The sequence below is a fragment of the Stenella coeruleoalba genome (genome assembly GCF_951394435.1).
Source record: "Stenella coeruleoalba genome assembly, chromosome: 12".
Classification (NCBI taxonomy): domain Eukaryota; kingdom Metazoa; phylum Chordata; class Mammalia; order Artiodactyla; family Delphinidae; genus Stenella; species Stenella coeruleoalba.
In genome coordinates this window covers 77,915,644-77,938,112 of record NC_137158.1, presented here as the reverse complement: position 1 = coordinate 77,938,112, position 22,469 = coordinate 77,915,644, and the positions used below count along the sequence as shown (strand labels likewise).

Here is a 22,469-nt window from a genome sequence, read left to right as displayed (position 1 = left end):
ATTCCCCCCAAACTTACTTCTGGTTCTGTTCATTAGAAACCCTGTCTCCCTCCACTACCCATAGGCACAGGGAGACACATGACCTGTTTACATTGTAATATGATCTCTGGTCCTGAGCCATCATATCACTGTGCCAGGTGAATTGGCCAATGGAAAGTAGAGTGTCACTGGAAGTTATTACCACACTTGACAGCTGGCTATAACCTAACTGTACAAAGAAGAGATTGTAAGGAACATAAATATATCCTGGTAACTACAAAGCAGGTATATCCCTCCTTATATGCCTGCTGTTTGAAATCATAGGCCACAGCTCACCCTCGTGAGAGCCTTTTTGTTCTCCTCTCTCACAGCCTACTCCAAGGGCTGTCTACATATGGCTGTGGCTGTCTTTGCAGCACCTCCATAGAGCCTTCTAGTAAGATTCCTTAGAGTTCAGGCTCAAGAGAGCAAGGCCAAGAAAGAAGGAGCAGGACAATTTTTCTTACCATATCTCAGAATCTCAGTTTTTCCAAGTTTGTAGACATGGGAAGTATATGCCCTCTTCCGGGAAGATCTCATTCCCAGTTGCAGGGGTATGATCTTACCATAGGTCCCAATAAGACAAATATCTCAGAACACACCAGCCTAAGATCAGAATGGGAAAAAGCCACTTGGAACAGTATGGGATTTATTTCAATTCACAGATGAAAGGGTGTTTAAGGCCATAGACACATAGACCATAGCATATGGCTTCAGTGATTTTAACCTGGAAGATCTAGAACCATATGATCATTTCAACGCTAAAACTCTTAGTTCAGCACACATGGACTATTTTAATTCATTGATGTAATTTTCTGGTGACTGCCGCAAGATAATTAGCTACAAAATATAGGCTTTGGTAATTGGTCGAGTTAACTTATTTTATAGATATATTGACTATAAGCAGATTACATGAGAAGCTACGTCTAACAAAGATGCTCACGTTGGGTTTAGAATTGTTGATCTGTAGTCTTCTTTTCAGGGGTCAGGTATCAGGGCAACTTCTCCATTAAAGCCACTCCTAGCTTGCAACAATAAAAGCTATTGTTTCGAATACAGGAATTCTTATTTTATTACGAAGGGAAGTGTCTGTTTCATCCAAGAGAAGAGTGAGTTGTAAAGGCATGAACGTCTGCTTCTTCAAAGCCTATGGGAAGCACCATGTTTATGTTTTTGACTTTGTATTTTTGGGGGAGTATCTACTTTGCTTGTTTAAGAGAAAAAGCCACTTCTCTCAATACCTATGTTCAAATAAGTTGGAAATAAATATTTTCAGAGACTCAGTTGAAGAATCAGAATAAATAAGAACACTCTGCTTATGTTTAACCTAAAATATCCTCTGCTTTGGACTTTACCCACAAAGAGGCCAAACCTGCATTTTATTTAATTTTTAAATTTTTTTTACTTTTTGGCCACACCACGTGGCACGTGGGAACTTAGTTCCCCGACCAGGGGTCGAACCCCTGTCCCGTGTTGTGGAAGCTCGGAGTCTTAACTGCTGGACCACCAGGGAAGTCCCAGCTGCATTTTATTTTTAATGGAGATGCAGAGGAGCTGTTTTTTCTTTCTGGGAAGGAATACATAACACTAGAAATCATAGTGGAGGAACGCCCTCCTCCAGGCATGGAGGCTTAGAAAATGAGCAGTGAGGTTGTAGACCAGAAGCATAATACATCTGCATTAGCTTCAACTGATTTATAACAATTCTAGAAATGGGTTTTCATTTTTTATGTAGTAATCCAACTATGAATTTTATAAATTATTTAGACATAGGATAATGAAAATAGTATAGATTCACAATTTTCAAAAGAATTAAAAAACATTTTTTTCAAAGTCATGGAACCTTTTCTTTGAATGAAAGTATGGCCTGCAGTTCAAGGTGAAACCAGTAAGTGTGGACTTGCTAAGCTCACCCAGGCTCTCTGCATCCTCCTTGGTCTCTTCTCCCTGCCTAGAACTCTGCCTGCTCTTGGGCTTAGAGCAGGTACCCAAGTTCATGAAGCTCTCATGGGAGAATTGCTTGTTCAAGGTTTCAGAAGGAGAACCACTGACAGTAGCATTTTAAGGCAGGGATGATTCACAACTTTACTGTGAAAGAAATCGTATTTCCTGAGAACTTTTGGGGGTGAATACTGCAATAGATAGAAACACTGGCAATCTTTCTTCCTTAGATTACACATGTGTGTGTTTGTGAGAGGCTGACCCTGGTAACCTGAGTAAGAATTACTCATTTTCTATCGAAAGGAGAAGAGACCCTTCATGGTTCTTCATTCTTTAAAGGAAGGCCGCCGTGTATTTCCTTTGCTGTCTTTGGGTTTGTGTCATTTTTTCAGTTGAATGAACTGGGCACAGTCTGTTTCTTGAATGCACAAATAAAAATATCTTCTTGATTGGAGATGATATAATTGACTATAATAACTCATGAAATGTTCGGGAAGTTAAAGTTAAGCCGCCGGCTTAAATTTGCTGTGTTAGTAATAAGACGTTCTCTACAAACCAAATTTACAAAGATATTTTGGGGGCAATTTGAGAAATTGTTAAATCAAAGTGGTGTGTATATGAAATATCATTGTAATATGTTTTCTAATATGACCTCAAAGTTTTTTCTAAGAAGAATGTTCTATAGTTCTCTAACATAGAGCCAGATGATCCTGAATCCCACGTTTTTCAGTGAATTTTGAGTGAAACAATCTTTGCTTTCTGTCATGATGCAGCTTTTTTCCCCAAAGAACACAGAAAGGTTAAACAATGCATATTTGAGACGGCGCCAATCCTTGAGCCTTATAAGTTACTGGTCTTGTTCTCGAAAGCACTTCTGTGTTTACGTGCTGGTTTCAATTGCTGAAAATGTCCATGTGGACTTTTACATTGTTCTGTACCCTAGGACCTCCTGCTCAACAGCTGAGATAAGAAAAGAATGCTCTTGAGAGCATTAGGGTGCTGTCCAAAATCTCATATATGCCTGATAAAGTTAGTGGAATGTCAGGGTCTCTGCTGTGATTAAAAGATCTAAATGTGACTTGTCTAGTAGCTCAAATATTAGCCCTAATCCCCATTCGCGCAGAGCTCTACTTTTAGGCTCTGTAGACCCAAAGCTGTATATGTAGAATATCCCTTGTTACATTACAGATTTTCCAAATGGATACAAGAAAACGGAGCAGGAATACACAAGTTAAGAGCGGGTATCTCTGGAGTTTGGGCTTATGGGTGACTTTTGTTTTCTTTTTTCAACTTTTTTTCTTTTGCATTTTAAAGTTTAAAACAATGCAAATATGTATTGTTTTAATATCAAAAACTTCATTTTCTGAAAAGTAGAATAGAGGCTGGAGTTATTGGCAGAGCCAACCTTGGAGTAAGGACATGGTGAACAAGGGTCCCGAAGACACCTTGTTCCTTCCAACACTCAATGATAGGCACCATGTCAGACGTGCCTGTCAACTTTGGGTTTAAAAATATGCTTATGGTAGAGGTGGTGAATCAGGAGTCTGCTCTTGCAAGAAGTACCAAACAACTAGAAATGTAGTGACTCTAGACCAATAGGGAAGAGAAGGGGAAAGCTTCTTGTATAACCTGCATTTAGCATGTGCATCCCATCCTTCCACCCCTCCCTCCCAGCATCGGGAGGTGGGTGGGAGGTCCCTGGCAGCCTCTTCTCCTTTAATGTTCCTTTGTCTTTAAACCACTGATGCGGATATTTACGAATTAGCATTGTAGGTGGAATACACATTTTTGTCAGTGAGAGGTGCAGAAGGGGAGTCTTTCTAGGTGCAGGAGGTGACACAAATGAACCTGCAGTCATGGGAGTTTCTGGGGAGCGTGATGGTGCTTTAGGGAGGGCAGACATAGGTAAAATATGTGTTTTTGGTTTCTGGGAGAAGCAGAATAAGGAATGATAAAGCTGAGAAGGGACTTTTGTGTTTCGTGTTTGCCTGTCTTCTTTATATCCGCTTCTGTGGCAGCTTCTTTCCCTCGCCTCCCATGCCTGGCCTCCTGCCACCCTCTGGCTGGTCAGAGACCTAAAATAACACACCATCAAATTGCTGTCTTCCCCTTTCTTTTCTTTCTCCCCGTGCTTCCCTTCATTCTCATCAAATGTACATAGAGTTGACAGCACATCAATAATCAAAGCACAGGAAAGTTTGGGAGTCATGAACTTTACCTCCTTCGTGTAGCTAATCATTTGGAATGTAGTCTCTCGAACCATGTCAGGATGAGAGTTGGCCAACGCAACTGGCAAGGTTAGGCTGCAGCCAACCAACCGCTCATACACGTGTGCATGTCACAGCAGGGTCACTCCTGGCTGGCTGAGAGCATTTGGTGAACAGCCAAGTAGCTTCAGAAAGGACTCAGAGGCATGACCAGGTGCACTGCATGGGGTCCAAGAACCCTGGGAAAGAGGGGCTAAACTTATCTGCAGTTTTGGTTTAGACATGGCAGACTTGACTGATGGACAGAAGGCTTCCAAAAGGACCTGGACTAGAGGGAGAGCCCTGGGTGCCTGGCAAAAGCTAAGATGAGGGAAGTCTGGCAGCGTGGGAGGAAGCTGGGCTGTGGGTACAGAGTTTCCTAACCCAGATCCTTCCTGTTCTCTACCCCTCCCTGCACAATCACTCTTCTAGGGTGTCTGTGGGTTCTGGAGGGAGAGAGATACGGTCAAAGGAAAGCATATGTCACTGTGGAGAGTGCTCATCAAAGTACTGATCAGAAACAGGTGTGTGTGTGTGAGTGTGTGTGTGTGTGTGTGTGTGTGTGTGTGTGTGTGTGTGTGTGTGTGTGTTGGGGGGCGTGTCTAGAGGAGGTTGGGGGTAGTGCAGGCAGCCTCCGATGAGCATTGGGGTGGTAGCTGTTCACAGAGCAGAGGATGCCAGCCAGAGCTGCATCTTTCAGGGCAGTCGTCTTCATCTGTAAAATGGGAATAAAGACAGCACCAACTTCACAGAGCTGTGAAGACTAAATGATTAATGCATGTACAGCATTTAGCATACGCCAGCACAAACAAAGTGATAAACAGGGTTTAATAAATGTTGGCTATTGTTATTTTCATCATCGTTGCTTTTGTGAGATCCCTTCTCTCTGCTTATCTTCTGCTTATTTTCAAGTGGTTGCATAGTTTGATTTTATGTGATGCAATAAAATGGATTTTGCCAGTGTTTTTGTTTTTAATCAGAGAAATTACTTCTCGGGATGTAATAGAAAAGGGTTAGATTACACCTTAAGTACATTGAACTTGAGCAAAGTTTTAAAAATGATTGTGGTATCTCCAAGTTGCATTTTTACTGAATAAAAAAATTAGGCACGAATGTCATTTTTTTTGCTCTAAGAAGATCGTGGGAATAACTAATAACACTTGGTAGAGGTTAATATAGTATTTAAGGTAGTAATTTTAACAGTTTTGAACTCATTTTTAAAGACATAATTGGAATACTTTTCAATAGACATCAGTCTTTATTTCTTAGGAAATTACAATGATTAACTGCAGGTAGCTTCTCTTATTGTTATTTGAAGACAATAGGAGTCTGTTGAGGGTTGGTGGGGCACAAAATGAATGATACATGTTTTAGTAAAGACTTCACTGCTGCAACATTTTTCATCACTCTTTTTGTCTGCCTACAATTTATGTATTCAAGGCATAGTCTTCAAATGCAGCTTTCTTTACTGTATTTGGCCTAGAAAATGAATTCAAGTGAAGGAGAAGAATAATGCTTTTCCTAGGGCTAAGATATAGATTTTTCTTTTGAGGGGCTATAGATTTTTTTTTCCTCAAAAGAAAATGATGTTACACTTGCAGAACTCTGTGAAAGTTGAAAAGAGAATTTTGTTCCTTTTGTTCCTGCTTTGGGTGTTTTCAGGATTCTGCTTCTGCTTCCTTATGAAACTGTGCACTAGACAAGGACAAGAATATCACTCTCATTATTCAGGCATTTGAAATTACTCTTTTCCTTTGAAATGAGATATTCAAATCATTGAGTGTTAGAGAAATTGTGCATGGGTGTTAGAGTAAACGGATCTTGATCTGTCCTCTCAGCATGAGGCTTTCTGGAGGTGGTAAAGTGGTTTTAATCAGTGGAAAATAGCACCCGATTTCTACAAGATCTTCCCAAGCTCAGAATGATTTAGATAGTAATCTGAGTCTGAATACCACCCAGATAAGCATCTGCAGTCACATTTACCTGGACGTGGGTGGCATTGCTTTTTAAATTTCAGTATTACTATAAAAGTTGTCTGGCTTTTACCCCTATCAGTTCTCTTGATTTAGAGGTTGGGAAAACTTCTTTGTGCTCTTTCTGGCTGGAATGTCTAGTTAGAGATTCATTCTGCTGGCTGTGATCAAGTTACATACACTGATACCCCAAATTTTCTTGATTTGGCCCTCAACTAAACAATACCAGGACTGTGAGGTCCAACAGTAAAAAGAAAAATTTTAAAACGAATTTAATATACTATGGAGTTCTTGTACAAATGCTAATTACTACAATGTGAAACAATGCTGTTTTCACTGTTTTGGGAAGTAGAAATCTTGTTCCGGGGAGAAAGAAAGAGCTGGTTTATTACTAGGTACGCTAAGTGCAAAGACAAACTTGAACAGAAGTCAATGACTTGGCATCCAGTACAGCTAACATTCATCTACTTTTACATTGTTTCTGGTGAACTATTACAATTTCAAATCATTATAGTTGGAAAATATTTAGATAAAACATAACGTCACATTACTTTTCAATTTAAAATAACAAAACTGGAACTTTAAGCCACACAGCGTGAACAATGTGGAGTGCAGGTTGTAGGAGAGAAAAAAAGATGTCTAGATGTATTTGACATGAAAATAGAGGGTTTTTTTTTACTGCAGTATGATATTTACAGTATCTTTATACTTAAATTTTGGCCACAGAAGTAGTCTTACTGGTTATATACACTTGGATAGATTTCCATCCAAAAAGAAAAGATGATTAAAACCACCTACCTTGGGACTTCCCTGGTGGTCCAGTGGTTAAGACTTCACCTTCCAATGCAGAGGTTGCGGGTTCGATCCCTGGTCAGGGAGCTAAGATCTCACATGCCTTGTGGCCAAAAAACCAAAACGTAAAACAGAAGCAATATTGTAACAAATTCAATAAAGACTTTAAAAGTGGTCCACATCAAAAACTCTTGAAAAAAATACCTACCTCACTCAGCCATAAAAACGAATGAAATAATGCCATTTGCAGCAACGTGGATGGACCTAGAGATTATCATACTAAGTGAAGTCAGACAAAGATAAATATCATATGATAATACTTATATGTGGAACATAAAAAAAATACATATGAACTTACTTACAAACCAGAAATATTCTCACAGACATAGAAAACAAACTTATGTTTACCAAAGAGGAAGGGGGGGAGGAATTAATTAGGAGCTTCAGATTAAAATGTGCACATTACTATATATAAAGTAGATAAACAACAAGGACCTAGTGTATAGCACAGGGAACTCTGCTCAATATTCTATAATAACCTATGTGTGAAGAGAATCTAAGAAAGAATAGATATTTATATAGGTATAACTGAATCACTTTGCTGTACACCTGAAACTAACACAACATTGTAAATCAACTGTACTTCAATAAAAAACCATAATATATATCTATACTATAACTGAATCTGTTTGCTGCACGCCTGAAACATTGTAAATTAATTATACTTCAATAAAAAATAAAAATTAAAAAAAGGAAAAGCGGAAATGTATTTTGAGGAATGTTCAAGAGATTAGAATATTATTTTCATTTTATCTTTTAGAAAATGTTCAATTCTGGGGGAATCTCAGTTTAATGATTTCCTGCTAGCTTACTACCCAAGTTTTCCTGTTTTCTATGAGATACAACTTTCTGTCTCATTCTCCAGGAGAGACACTGGGTAATTATTATGATGAGCAAGTTACTCTTTTGCTGCCTCTTCTTGGGGTTGATGTGGTAGGACTCTGACTTCCTCCCAGGCAGTTGAGTCCTGGCAGAAATCTGATGACCTCTTTCTTGTCTTTTTCTTGCACAGATCAGAAGCAACAGACCTGGAACGAGGAAGTGCATAACTTTTTGGTATGTAATTGAGAACTCTTCAAAACTAATTCTTTCTTTTGGTGATATTCATGACCTGAACAGCCCGTACTCCACTTTGTTATTCTAATTTGTGAACCAAATTATAATAGTCTAGGTATATTTACCCCGAGGCTAGGATTACTGCAGAGAGAAGCTAATGGTATTCATAAATAACCAACTGTATTTGGTCCTCTGGATTTCCCTTGAAAACGGATTCTTGACGGCGATTACATTTCAGTAGGAGAGCTGCTTAGTAAAGCAATTTATTTATGGAATTATCTTGTTTGAGCCCCTTAGTGGTCAGGGACATACCAAACTGTCAAAGTACCATAGAACTATAATTATGTGAAGAATCTATTTTATAAGCAACTATGGGTTTAGATGCCCATACGTAAATTGAAAGTTCTAGAAATGAGGCGTTTACTAATATAAATTTACTAAGGACTATAATGAAATATTTATATTTAGTAATTATTATATCAATATAAAAGTAAAATAATCTTAAGATGTTCTCATCTTTAAAGTTCATCCCTAATGAGCTAGGTAAGACTGGAGTTCTACAAATATATATCTAATTTTTCTCATTATTCCTTTAATTTCCTGTTTATAAAATGATTGAAAAGGAATGTCTTAGTTCCTCACTGGGACACCTATCACTTGTTTAGTTTAACTCTGCTTATAACTTGCCAGAGAATACAAGAGAAGCATTCTTTTCATAGCTATCTATCAAGAATACCTTCTTTTGTGACTCCATGGATATAATGAAATAGTAGTAATTTTTCAGAAAATATTAGTATATTAATTCAAGAGCTATTATTTTTCTATGAAGCGAAGAAACAATAGTAATAATAATCACTTTTCTCCCCAGTATGTACTTTCTACCACTTCCAATTACCTAGCAACTGCCTTTGAAACTTTGTTACTCATGACCCATTAGTCACCATCATTTTTTTTTAATATCTTAATAGGAGTATAATTGCTTTACGATGGTGTGTTAGTTTCTGCTTTATAACTAAGTGAATCAGCTATACATATACATATACCCCCATATCTCCTCCCTCTTGCGTCTCCCTCCCACCCTCCCTATCCCACCCCTCTAGGTGGTCACAAAGCACTGAGCTGATCTGTCTGTGCTACGTGGCTGCTTCCCACTAGCGATCTATTTTACATTTGGTAGTGTATATGTGTCCATGCCACTCTCTCACTTCGTCCCAGCTTACCCTTCCCCCTCCCCACAGCCTCAAGTCCACTCTCTACGTCTGAGTCTTTATTCCTGTCCTGTCCCTAGCTTCATCAGAACCTTTTTTTTTTTTTTTTTAGATTCCGTATATATGTGTGAGCATACGGTATTTGTTTTTCTCTTTCTGACTTACTTCGCTCTGTATAATGGACTCTAGGTCCATCCACCTCACTACAAAAACTCAATTTTGTTTCTTTTTATGGCTGAGTAATATTCCACTGTATATATGTGCCACATCTTCTTTATCCATTTATCTGTCGATGGACACTGAGGTTGCTTCCATGTCCTGGCTATTGTACATAGAGCTGTAATGAACATTGTGGTACATGACTCTTTTATTTTATTTTATTTTTTTTGCGGTACACGGGCCTCTCACCGTTGTGACCTCTCCCATTGTGGAGCACAGGCTCTGGACGCGCAGGGTCAGTGGCCCTGGCTCAGGGGCCTAGCTGCTCCGCGGCATGTGGGATCTTCCTGGACCGGAGCATGAACCCGTGTCCCCTGCATCGGCAAGTGGACTCTCAACCACTGCGCCATCAGGGAAGCCTGACTCTTTTTGAATTATGGTTTTCTCAAGGTATATACCCAGTAGTGGGATTGCGGGGTCGTATGGTAGTTCGATTTTTAGTTTTTTAAGGAACCTGCATATGGTTCTCCATAGTGGCTGTATCAATTTAGATTCCCACAAACAAGGCAAGAGGGTTCCCTTTTCTCCACACCCTTTATAGTATTTATTGTTTGTAGATGTTTTAATGAAGGCCATTTTGGCTGGTGTGCGGTGATAACTCATTGTAGTTTTGATTTGCATTTCTCTAATGATTAGTGATGTTGAGCATCCTTTCATGTGTTTGTTGGCAATCTGTATATCTTCTTTGGAGAAATGTCTGTTTAGGTCTTCTGCCCATTTTTTGATTGGTTTTTTTTTTTTTTTTTTTTTGATATTGAGCTGCATGAGCTGCTTGTAAACTTTGGAGATGAATCTTTTGTCACTTGCTTCATTTGCAAATGTTTTCTCCCATTCTGAGGGTTGTCTTTTCGTCTTGTTTATGGTTTCCCTTGCTGTGCAAACGCTTTTAAGTTTCATTAAGTCCCATTTGGTTATTTTTGTTTTTATTTCCATTACTCTAGGAGGTGGGTCAAAAAGGATCTTGCTGTGATTTATGTCATAGAGGGTTCTGCCTATGTTTTCCTCTAAGAGTTTTATAGTGTCTGGCCTTACATTTAGGTCTTTAATCCATTTTGAGTTTATTTTTGTGTATGGTGTTAGAGAGTGTTCTAATTTCACTCTTTTACATGTAGCTGTCCAGTTTTCAAAGCACCACTTATTGAAGAGGCTGTCTTTTCTCCATTGTATATTCTTGCCTCCTTTATCAAAAATGAGGTGACCATATGTGTGTGGGTTTATCTCTGGGCTTTCTATCCTGTTCCATTAATCTACATTTCTTTTTTTGTGCCAGTACCATACTGTCTTGATTACTGTAGCTTTGTAGTATAGTCTGAAATCCAAGAGCCTGATTCCTCCAGCTCCGTTTTTCTTTCTCAAGATTGCTTTGCCTATTCGGGGTCTTTTGTGTTTCCATACAAATTGAGCAACCTTTTGTTCTAATTCTGTGAAAAATGCCTTTGGTAGTTTGATAGGGATTGCATTGAATCTGTAGTTTGCTTTGGGTAGTATAGTCATTTTGACAATGTTGAATCTTCCAATCCAAGAATGTGGTATATCTCTCCATCTGTTTGTATCATCTTTAATTCCTTTCATCAGTGTCTTATGGTTTTCTGCATACCGAAAACTTTTGTCTTTTTTCTCCTTAGGTAGGTTTATTCCTAGGTATTTTATTTTTTTTGTTGCAGTGGTAAATGGGAGTGTTTCATTAATTTCTCTTTCAGATTTTTCATCATTACTGCATAGGAATGCAAGAGATTTCTGTGCATTAGTTTTGTATCCTGCTACTTTACCAAATTCATTGATTAGCTCTAGTAGTTTTCTGGTAGCATCTTTAGGATTCTGTATGTATAGTATCATGTCATCTGCAAACAGTGACAGCTTTACTTCTTTTCTGATTTGGATTCCTCTTATTTCTTTTTCTTCTCTGATTGCTGTGGCTAAAACTTCCAAAACAATGTTGAGTAATAGTGGTGAGAGTGGGCACCCTTGTCTTTTCCTGATCTTAGTGGAAATGGTTTCAGTTTTTCACCATTGAGGATGATGTTGGCTGTGGGTTTGTCATATATGGCCTTTATTATGTTGAGAAAAGTTCCCTCTATGCCTACTTTCTGGAGGATTTTTTATCATAAATGGGTGTTGAATTTTGTTGAAAGCTTTTTCTGCATCTATTGAGATGATCATATGGTTTTTCTCCTTCAATTTGTTAATATGGTGTATCACATTGACTGATTTGCATATATTGAAGAATCCTGCATTCCTGGGATAAACCCCCTTGATCATGGTGTATGACCCTTTTAATGTGCTTTTGGATTCTGTTTGCTAGTATTTTGTTGAGGACTTTTGCATCTATGTTCATCAGTGATATTAGCCTGTAGTTTTTGACATCTTTGTCTGGTTTTGGTATCAGGGTCATGGTGGCCTCGTAGAATGAGTTTGGGAGTGTCCCTCCTCTGCTATATTTTGGAAGAGTTTGAGAAGGATAAGTGTTAGCTCTACTTTAAATGTTTGATAGAATTTGCCTGTGAAGCCATCTGGTCTTGGGCTTTTGTTTGCTGGAAGATTTTAAATCACAGTCTCAATTTCAGTGCTTGTGATTGGTCTGTTCATATTTTCTATTTCTTCCTGGTTCAGTCTTGGAAGGTTGTGCTTTTCTAAGAATTTGTCCATTTCTTCCAGGTTGTCCATTTTATTGGCACATAGTTGATTGTAGTAATCTCTTATGATCCTTTGTATTTCTGCAGTGTCACTTATTACTTCTCCTTTTTCATTTCTAATTCTATTGATTTGAGTCTTCTCCGTTTTTTTCTTGATGAGTCTGGCTAATGGTTTATCAATTTTGTTTATCTTCTCAAAGAACATGCTTTTAGTTTTATTGATCTTTGCTATCGTTTCTTTCATTTCTTTTTCATTTATTTCTGATTTGATCTTTATGATTTCTTTCCTTCTGCTAACTTTGGGGTTTCTTTGTTCTCCTTTCTCTAATTGCTTTAGGTAAGGGCTCTGGCTCACTCAGGCCGGGGGGAGGGAGAAGCACCAAATGCGGGGTGAACCTGTGGCAGCAGAGGCCAGTGTGATGTTGCACCAACCTGAGGCGCACCGTGTGTTTCCTGGGGATATTCTCCCTGGATCTCAGGACCCTGACAGTGGCAGGCTGCACAGTCTCCCAGGAGGGGAGGTGTGGATAGTGACCTGTGCTTGCACACAGGCTTCTTGGTGGCTGCAGCAGCAGCCTTAGCATTCTCATGCCCGCCTCTGCTGTCCACGCAGATAGCCGCGGCTCTCGTCCGTCTCTGAAGCTCGTTTAGGTGGTGCTCTGTATCCCCTCTCCTTGCGCACCCCGAAGCAATGGTCTCTCGCCTCTTAGGCAGGTCCAGACTTTTTCCAGGACTCCCCCTCAGCTAGCTGTGGTGCACTGGCCCCCTTCAGGCTGTGTTCACACGACCAACCCCCGTCCTCTCCCTGGGATCTGACTTCCGAAGCTGGAACCTCAGCTCCTAGCCCCCAACCCGCCCTGGCTGGTGAGCAGACAAGCTTCTCAGGCTGGTGAGTGCTGGTCGGCACTGATCCTCTGTGCAGGAATCTCTCTGCTTTGTTCTCTGCACTCCTATTGCTGTGTTCTCCTCTGTGGCTCCGATGCTTCCCCCCTGCCACCCCCCCGTCTCTACCAGTGAAGGGGTTTCCTAGTGTGTGGAAACTTTTCCTTCTTCACAGTTCCCTCCCCGAGGTGCAGGTCTGGTCCCTATTCTTTTTTTTTTTTTTTTTTTTTTTTGCGGTACATGGGCCTCTCACTGTTGTGGCCTCTCCCATTGCGGAGCACAGGCTCCGGACGCGCAGGCTCAGCGACCATGACTCATGGGCCCAGCCACTCGGCGGCATGTGGGATCTTCCCGGACCGGGGCATGAACCCGTGTCCCCTGCATCGGCAAGCAGACTCTCAACCACTGCGCCACCAGGGAAGCCCATGGTCCCTTTCTTATGTTTCTGTTTTTTCTTTTGCCTTACCCAGGTACATGGGGAGTTTCTTGCATTTCGGGAAGTCTGAGGTCTTCTGCCAGCGTTCGGTAGGTGTTCTGTAGGAGTTGTTCCACATGTAGATGTATTTCTGATGTATTTGTTGGGAGGAAGGTGATCTCCACGTCTTACTCCTCCGCCATCTTTCAGGTCTCTCCCTGAGAAGATATTTTGATCTCATGATTGATTGTGTGTCTGACTGGATATTGAATTTTATGTAGAAAATTTATTTTCATTTAGAACTTTCAAGGCATTGCTCCAACATCTTTGACATTCCATGTTGCATATGAGAAATCTGATGTCATTCTTATTCTTGTTTCTTTGTAGATAAATACCTTTTTATCCTCTCTGCATACCTTCAAAATTCTGAAATTTCACAAGACATATTCAAATGTACATCTTTAAAAATATGTCTGATTCAGCATAGGAAGATTATTATTTTCCCTCTCTCTCTGAGCTCTGATTCCCACTATTTTGGTTTCATTCTCTATTCTCTCCACCAGGTAACCAAGATGGCTACTGCTAACTCTGGGTTTGCATTGCACTCATGACTAAAATCCCAGAAAAAAGGACAAGTCTTTTTCCTAATTCTCTAGGCAGAATTTCCTGATTAGCCTGAGTAGGTTCATGTGCTCCTTTCTGAATTGGTCATTGTGTCAAAGAGGATAAGTACTTTGATTCATCTATTTCTTATCGCCTCTACTGCTTCTGCTCTGGCTCAAGACATTCTAACATCTTCTCGGGATGACTGTGGGAGCCTCTTAACTGGTTTCTCAATTAATATCCTTGCTCGCATCAGTATTTTGGCTAGAGCCAGAGCTGTTAATGTGTTTGTCAGATCAAAACCCTACAAAGCTTGCCTGGAAAGATTCAAGGGAAGCTAGAGTCTTCAACCATTGCCTAAGAGACCACTAAGATCTAAGAGAGGATACAAGAGAGAGGAAGGATGCAGCTTATGGAAGGCCACACTGACAAATTTGTAGCACGTCATATAGTTAATGAGATGCCTTTGAAGCGTTTTTAATTGACATGATCAGATCTTAGAAAGATTTATCTGGTAGCAGTATTAAAGATGAAATGGAGACATACAAACCAAGATAAGGGAGATCCACTAAAGTGGTCTAGGCCGAGTGATGATGGGCTGAACTACACTTTGGAGCAGTGAGAATGAAAGAGAGGTAGATTTATATCAGTGATGTTTATAAAGGAGAATCAGTTGCTCTTTGTTACTCTGCATGACCTTAGTTCAGACCTGGCTCTCTCACCTACTAGCTGTATGACCTTAAATAATTTACATAATTCTCAATTCAAATCTCTCCTTGACTTTACAATAAAAATAATATTAATATTAATTCCTAACTCAAAAAAAAAAGACCACCAAGACCAAGTCAGATCTGCATGATCTGACTTCCCATGACCCCTCTGACCTCATCTGCTGCCACTCTCCAGCCTCAGCCGTGCTGGCCTCCTTGTTATGCCTCACACATGCCAGACACCTTCCCAGTCCCACTCTGGGGCCACTGCGTTGGCCGTTCCCCAAAGCTGGGCTGCTTCACCCTTGGATAGCCATGGGCTATTTCTTCACCTCTTTCAGGTCTTTACCCTAATATTGGCTATTTAGTGAGTCCATTTCTATCTACCCATTTAAAAATCACAACCCTCTCTAATACTCTCCCCTATTTTATTTTTCCCCATTTATCTCAGTCTAATATACCATTTATTTTACTTACTTATCTTATTAATTATTTGTCTATCCCCATGAAATGTAGGCCCCATGAGGGCAGGAGGTTTTATCTGTTGTGTTCAATATTGTATCTTCAGGCTATAAAACTGTCAGCCAATACATATCTGACGAATGAATGAATGATTGGCAAACCTAAGCCATGTGCTTGCTCCTGTTTGGGGCAATGTGGGACCACATGATTGACAGTGCCTCAAGGAGGGGAAGAGGCAATTCCTTGAAGTAAAAGGAGCTGGTCTGACAAAAATTAATAAATAACCAATAAAAGATTCTTCTAGTGAGCTTTGAGAAATGGAGGTCTGTATTAAAAGGGCCTAAGATTAATAGGTGGAAGAAAGCAGCAGATCTGAAACCTGACAGTAATTTTCCAATTTGTTTGATTCTGAATTTTGCATGTATACAGTAGTCCGATATGTTATAATTAGTTTTTAAATGTTAAAGTAATTTTGCCTGGAAAAAATTATGGGGAAAATAATTTTCTCTGATTTTATGAATAATTTATTTCATTTTCAGTTAGATTTTTACTCCCACTGATCAATGTGTGAAAAAATGTTAGACTTTGGCAAAGAATATTTTATTTCTTTCAGGAGAGCAGGTTGCAAGATGGATAATTGGGTAATCTCTCTATATTAGATTTTTTCTTAACTATTTACCTGCATCCAAATGAAAGTTTTTGATGTTAACAGTTTCAGGCTGAATAATTGGCAGGTTAAGAGGTATAACTCAGAAGTTTTTATTTTGTATCTAGTTTTTCCTACTTTACCAGTCTTGCTGGAGTTCTACTTTATTAATTTTTGTTCAAAGAATTACCTTTGTGTTTTATTAATCTTCTCTATATTTTTCTATTTTATTGATTTCTGCCTTTATTTTTACTATTTCTATCTTGGGTTTGTTATTTTGCTATTTTTCTCGTTTCATGTGCTAAGCTCTTAACTTATTTGTTTTCAACCCTTCTTTTTTTGATAAATGCATTTAAAGTATAAATTTTCCTTTGAAAAATGCTTTAGCTGTGTTTCCTAAAACTTTTTTGATATGTAGTGTTTTCAATGGTGATAAATTTTAAATATTTCCCATTTGATTTCCTTAATTCTTTTTTAAAATTTAATTTTTATTTTATATTGGGGTATAGCTGATTTACAATGTTGTGTTAGTTTCAGGTGTACAGCAAAGTGGTTCAGTTATACATGTACATATATCTATTCTTTTTCAGATTCTTTTCCCACATAGGTTATTATAAAATATCAAGTGGAGTTCCCTGTGCTATACACAGGTCCTTGTTGATTATCTATACAATTTTTTTAGTAGTGCAAGATTTAGTTTCCAGACATGTAGACTATTTAAAGCTATGTTTTCATTATTAATTTCTATAATTAATGCATTACAGCCAGAGGACATAATCTGTGTTAAACTGGTTCTGTGAAATTTATCAAGACTTACTTTGTAATACAGTACTTTTGTCAATTTTTGACAATATACCATGTGTGCTGAAAATGAGAGTTTATTCTCTGTTTCTCAAGTATAGAGTTCTGTGTGTCTAAATTTACTAATTTGTGTCATTTGGGTCATCTACATTTCTATTTATTTATTGTCTGCTTAAGCTATTGGTATCTGAGAGATGTGTGCTATAATCTTCAACTATAGTTGTCAAGTTATATATTTCTCTTTCCAGTTCTATGAGTTGTGCTTGCTTGAGGCAATATATTTATATGTCTATGAAGGTTATATTTTCTGATTGTATTTTTTGTTATATATGTATATTTACCATGAATTTTATATTTTCAGATATTAAAATTGTCATCACAGCTTTCTTTGTTCATGTTTGCCTGTATATTTGTTTCCATCTTTTAAATTTTAACATTTCACATCCTTCTGTTTTCTGTTTTTCTTCTTTTAGATAACATACTGCTAAATCTTACTTTTTAAAGTAAATTTTATTTTGAAATATAACGTATATTATATTAACTATAATATTCATAGATTGCACAAAACTAATTTGAATAGCTTGATGCTTTATCACAGAGCAAAAATTCTTGTAACGACTACTTGAGTCAAGAAATAGGATACTGTTGGGATGGCCCGAATCACGTCTTGGCCTCTTCTAATAAATAATCCCTGCCTTCCCTTAAAGGTAGCCACTCTCCCGCCATTTGTGATAATTACTGCCTTGCATTCCTGTATAATTTAGTGACCCAGGTGTACTTTGCTAAACACTGAGGTCTAGTTTTGTCAGTTTTATTATTTTATATAAACAGAATTATACAGTGTATATTCTTTGGTGTCTTGTTTCTTTCTCTCAATATTATATGACTGTGAGATATGGAGTTTCCCCTTTTTTATTGCTAAGTAGTATTCCATTGTATGACTAATCCACAATTTATTTATCTACTTTCCTGTTTATGGACATTTGGATTTTTATTTTAACATTTTCTCTATTATTAATAAAGCTTCTAGAAACATTATTATACATGTTTTCAGTGTACATGTGCGTGCATATCTGATGCATGTACATTTAAGAGTAAAACTTATGGGTCGTAGGCTATGCATGTGGTCAGTTTAGCAGATTTTGCCCAACAGTTTTCCAAAATGGTTGTCCTAATTTACGCTCTCTACAGCAGTGTTTGAGTGTTTTCTTTGGCTCTACAATGTACTTGTTATTGTCAGTCTTCTAAAACTTCATGATTTTGGCCAGTGTTTAATGATGTTTCTTTACAGTTTTACCTTGTATTTCATTGAATGGTAATGAGGTTAAGCACCTTTTCATACATATATTGGCTAATTGATATCCTCATTTGTGAAACGGCTCTTAAGTTTTTTCTCATTTTTCTCTTGGGTTTTTCTGTCTGTTTCTGACTGATTTATAGAAATTCTTTATGCATTCCGGTATATAGCCTTGTATAGGTTATATGTACTGCATATATCTTTTCTCATTCATTTACTTGCTTTTACAATCCCTACTGTTGTCTTTTGGTAAACGGAAATTCTTAATTTTAGTGGGTTCCAACTTATCAAGTTTTTCCTTTATGATTAGAACCAATGGGGAAATGACAGTATTTTCAATAAATGATACTGAGACAATTGGTTATTAATTTTAAAAATGAAAATTAACCCTTATTTGAAACCAGAATCAAAGATCAATTGCAAGTAGATTATAGATCTAAAATGAAAGGCAAAACAACAGAAGTTCTAGAAGAAAAGGTAAGATAATATCCTTTTGCCAATAGGATAATAAAATTAACAACAAAGAAAAAGCACTAACCATAGTCATCTTTGCAATCTTTTTTTAAAAATTTACTTATTATTTTATTTTTTGGCTGCATTGGGTCTTCGTTGCTGTGTGCAGGCTTTCTCTAGTTGTGGCGAGTGGGGGCTACTCTGTTGTGGTGCGCGGGCTCCTCATTGTGGTGGCCTCTCTTGTTGTGGAGCATGGGCTCTAGGAGTGTTGGCTTCAGTAGTTGTGGCACACGGGCTCAGTAGTTGTGGTTTGTGGGCTCTAGAGCTCAGGCTCAGTAGTTGTGGCGCACGGGCTTAGTTGCTCCACGGCCTGTGGGATCTTCCCGGACCAGGCTTGAACCCGTGTCCCTTGCATTGACAGGCAGATTCCTAACCACTGCGCCACCAGGGAAGCTCCATCTTTGCAATCTTGAGTCCTCTAATTAATGAATATGACATATCCTTCCATTTGTTTGTATCTTCTTTAATTTCTTTCAATAATGCTTTATAGATTTCTTCACAGAAGTATTACATGTCTTTTGTTAGAGTCATTCTAATGTATTTGGAATTTAATGATGTTGTTATATTTGTATCTTCTTATAAATTTTATTTTCATGCTATCTGTTGCTGGCATGTAGAAAAGTTATTGATTTTTACATATTGGGCAGGTATCTAGCAACCCTTCTATATCCACTTTTCAGTTTAAATAATTCTCATGTAGATTCTTTTCCATATGTAAAATCATATCATCTGAAAATATTGACAATCTTAATTTCTTATTTTTTAATTATTGTAATGCTTACTAATTTTTAATGAGCTCTTCTGATACAATGTTCAGCATCTTTGGTTTATTCCTAATATCCAAGAAAAGGTTTCAACATATTACCATCAAATATGTGATGGAAGAAAGAAGGACCACCTTACTTACTGAAAATGGTAGTGAGGACCTCTTTGTTTTGCCCAGGACAGAATTTGAGAAGAGCTTGGCTTGGCAGTTCTTCTCTGATTCATGTGGTTTTAGCTGGAGTGGTTGTGACAGAAGGATCCGCTTCCAAGATCACTTTTTTTTTTTTTTTTTTTTTTTTTTTTTCGGTACGCGGGCCTCTCACCGTTGTGGCCTCTCACCGTTGTGGCCTCTCCCGTTGCAGAGCACAGGCTCCGGACGCGCAGATTCAGCGGCCATGGCTCACGGGCCCAGCCGCTCCGCGGCATGTGGGATCCTCCCGGACCGGGTCACAAACCCGCGTCCCCTGCATCGGCAGGCGGACTCTCAACCACTGCGCCACCAGGGAAGCCCCAAGATCACTTTTTCATCCACACGTCTGTGTTCCTTAGGTCCTCCTTTTCCTAGCACTTTGTTCTCCTGGGACTCTCTACGTGGCTTGGCTTTTCCTGGTCCAGCAGTCTTAGAGTGACTGGACTTTGTAAATGTAATCTGGCTTCCCTGAGAACAAGTGTTTCTCTTTCAGATTTAAAATTCTATGGGTTGGGGTCGGTGAGTTCATACCCATTGAAATTAAACTTATCTATTTAATTAAAAAAACGTTTCTCCTCTAAACGTTTGACATAAGCCAAATTTCAGTAAAATGGTGTCAGGAAAAAATAAATAATTCCTTGTTTCCTTGTGATGACAGACTTTTGAGGTTAAAGTCATCTAGGGCAGTGGGAGGGTGGCAGGTGCAGATGTAAGCTGAGTGTGAGAAGATGGGTATAAAACAGTGTGTAGGTGAGGTGTGGGTGAGAGAGTGCAAAATGAAGAGAGCAGGCAGGTCACAGGAAGCTGGGCGGACCACAGGAAGCTGGCTGGAAAAAACGTCTTTGGCTTTACTTAATTAAAAGCAAGAATAAAACAACCCAAAGACAAATGGAAAATCTCATACACGAAGTCTATAAAGAGATGGAAACAAAAAAAATAAGCACACGCGAGTTCAGAGAAAGGTGAACTCAAGTGGCTGGCCAATAACATTCTACTCTAATTTTTGTGTTACTTCTCAAGACTTTATGCAGTATGATAATCTAATTAAAAATCAGTAAAGAGCAAAAATTTCCTTTAGAAATAAACACAAAATAGTCTTTTTTAAAGCTTAGATTTCCAGCTTTATGATTCTAGTAGTTTTTAAAAATGCTCTATTGAAATCAAAAGCAGGAGTGAGAATGATCTTTCAAAATGATCTTTCAGTCTTTGGTCTCAAGCTAAACAGTGTACTTACATGTTTGTCCACTAGGTGTCTCTTTGCGTACATGTTATGATTCCAGAGAAAGCTAATCTATTTCCGCAGGCAATAGTTTGCGTGGACCGTGTCAACAAATGTCTCAGTTTTGGGGTATTTAAGAATGGCTTTAATTTAACAGGTCTTCTTTAATAAATAGAGGCATCTTGGCTAGAGCTCTCATTCTTGCTTTAAAAAAAATTTGGAGACATTAACCAGGAATTGTCAGCAGACACAGAATTCAGGTACTTGCATCAGGGTTGTTGATACAGGTAGCCTGCCCATTTAGGATTGCAGCCAGGAAGTTAGCCCTCCATTATTTATAAATGAAGCCTTGGCAAGGGTGCTCAATTCCAAAACAAGCTGCCTTTGGCTCTCCAATGTCTCTCTTTCCAGAAACTATATTCCTTGTGGATCAGATCCTTCAAAATCGCCCAGTGGCAGCTGATCTGTGGTCCCATATGTAGCCCTTTGAGTAAAAGATGTCAACTGTGGTGAGTCACATTAGGCTTCTTTGAATTGTTCAAATTTGGTAAATTGTTTACCTTCTCTAACTTGTCCTAAAATACAGGCAGCGTCAATATAAATCAACAGATATTTATTAGGTGCCTACTGTATGCCTGGCCTGCAGTGTCTACGAGAATTCTGGGACTCAATTCATTCTCTAAGAATGTGATGAGTCTTACTGTTTGCAGAAAAATTAAGCATGCTTCTAAGGAGAAGTTGAAAAGGCAACATTATTATAAGAGGCAACACTGTTAATGTCCAAAGGACCCTGAGCTTGGGGTCTGAAGGCTTGACTTCTGACTTTATGACTTGCTAGCTGTGTAGAGTAGTTAGTCTATCTGCTCTGTATGTCAGTTTCTTTACTTGTAAAAGTATAGGTAATATTACTTTACAGAGTTGGGACTTCCCTGGCAGTCCAGTGGTTAAGACTCCACGCTGCCAATGCAGGGGGTGAGGTTTCGCTCCCTGGTTGGGAAACTAAGATTCCACGTGCCTCACGGTGTGGCCAAAAAAAAAAAGAAAAAAATTACAGAGTTGATGTGAAGACTGCAAATAATTTGCTATAATTCTGACGAGTATCATTGTAAGGGCTTCCAGGAGAAGTCTCCCTCTTCTTGGTAAAGGCAGCCTTTCCTCTTATGATGCACAGCAGGTTAGTTAATCACGATCACTACTTCTCCTGTCGGACAGGGCCTTGGGCACTCATTTTGCAAAATCATAAGGCCCATCAAAGTGATATTTCCCAAGAAAGAGCTAGCCAGACAAAAGGGGAAGTTTTGCTCCAACTGCAGAGCAATGCGTGCAAACAACAGGCAGCTTTGTAATAGTTCTTCCTTTTCTGGCTTCCTTCTAGCCTGCAATGGTCCTGTAGCAGAGGCCACTGCTGCATGGGGTGCACCTATTCCTTTTAGTGAAAAGAGGGTTCAACGGAGGGTTGTTTGGCAAAGCTGAGTTAAAGTGAAGGGCTGCCTCGGAGCAGTGTGAACACAGTCTGGAGTTCACAGGCAGAAACATATACTCTCTTCCAGAAAGCAAAAATATGAATATAACTCATGTGGAGAAATTTAGGGCTGCAAATGTCCGAAAGGTAAGGGTGATCATTTGCCATTCTTGTCCGGCCCATCTTAGTGCATTGTATCTGCTCTCACCCCACACAGGCTGGAGTGAAGTGAATTTATGAAGCAGGTGTTGTTACTCAGGGGCTGCCATTGTAGACGACCAGGGTGTGCTTATGCGACAGACTGTTGTTGCCCTAATAACTGATGCTTTGCCTGTGGGCTACCAGTGCTGCCTGTGGT

The 22,469-nt window shown here is 38.9% G+C and overlaps 1 protein-coding gene across 1 annotated transcript in view; it reads left to right on the top strand.

Moving 5' to 3' along the window:
- Positions 1–8,053: 8,053 nt before the first annotated feature.
- IPCEF1 (interaction protein for cytohesin exchange factors 1) overlaps positions 8,054–22,469 on the top strand; it is a 124,622-nt gene continuing 110,206 nt past the window's right edge. The window contains exon 1 of the mRNA XM_079939054.1: positions 8,054–8,086. The gene's annotated coding sequence lies outside the window, so the exon portion shown is untranslated. The remainder of the gene's footprint in view (positions 8,087–22,469) is intronic.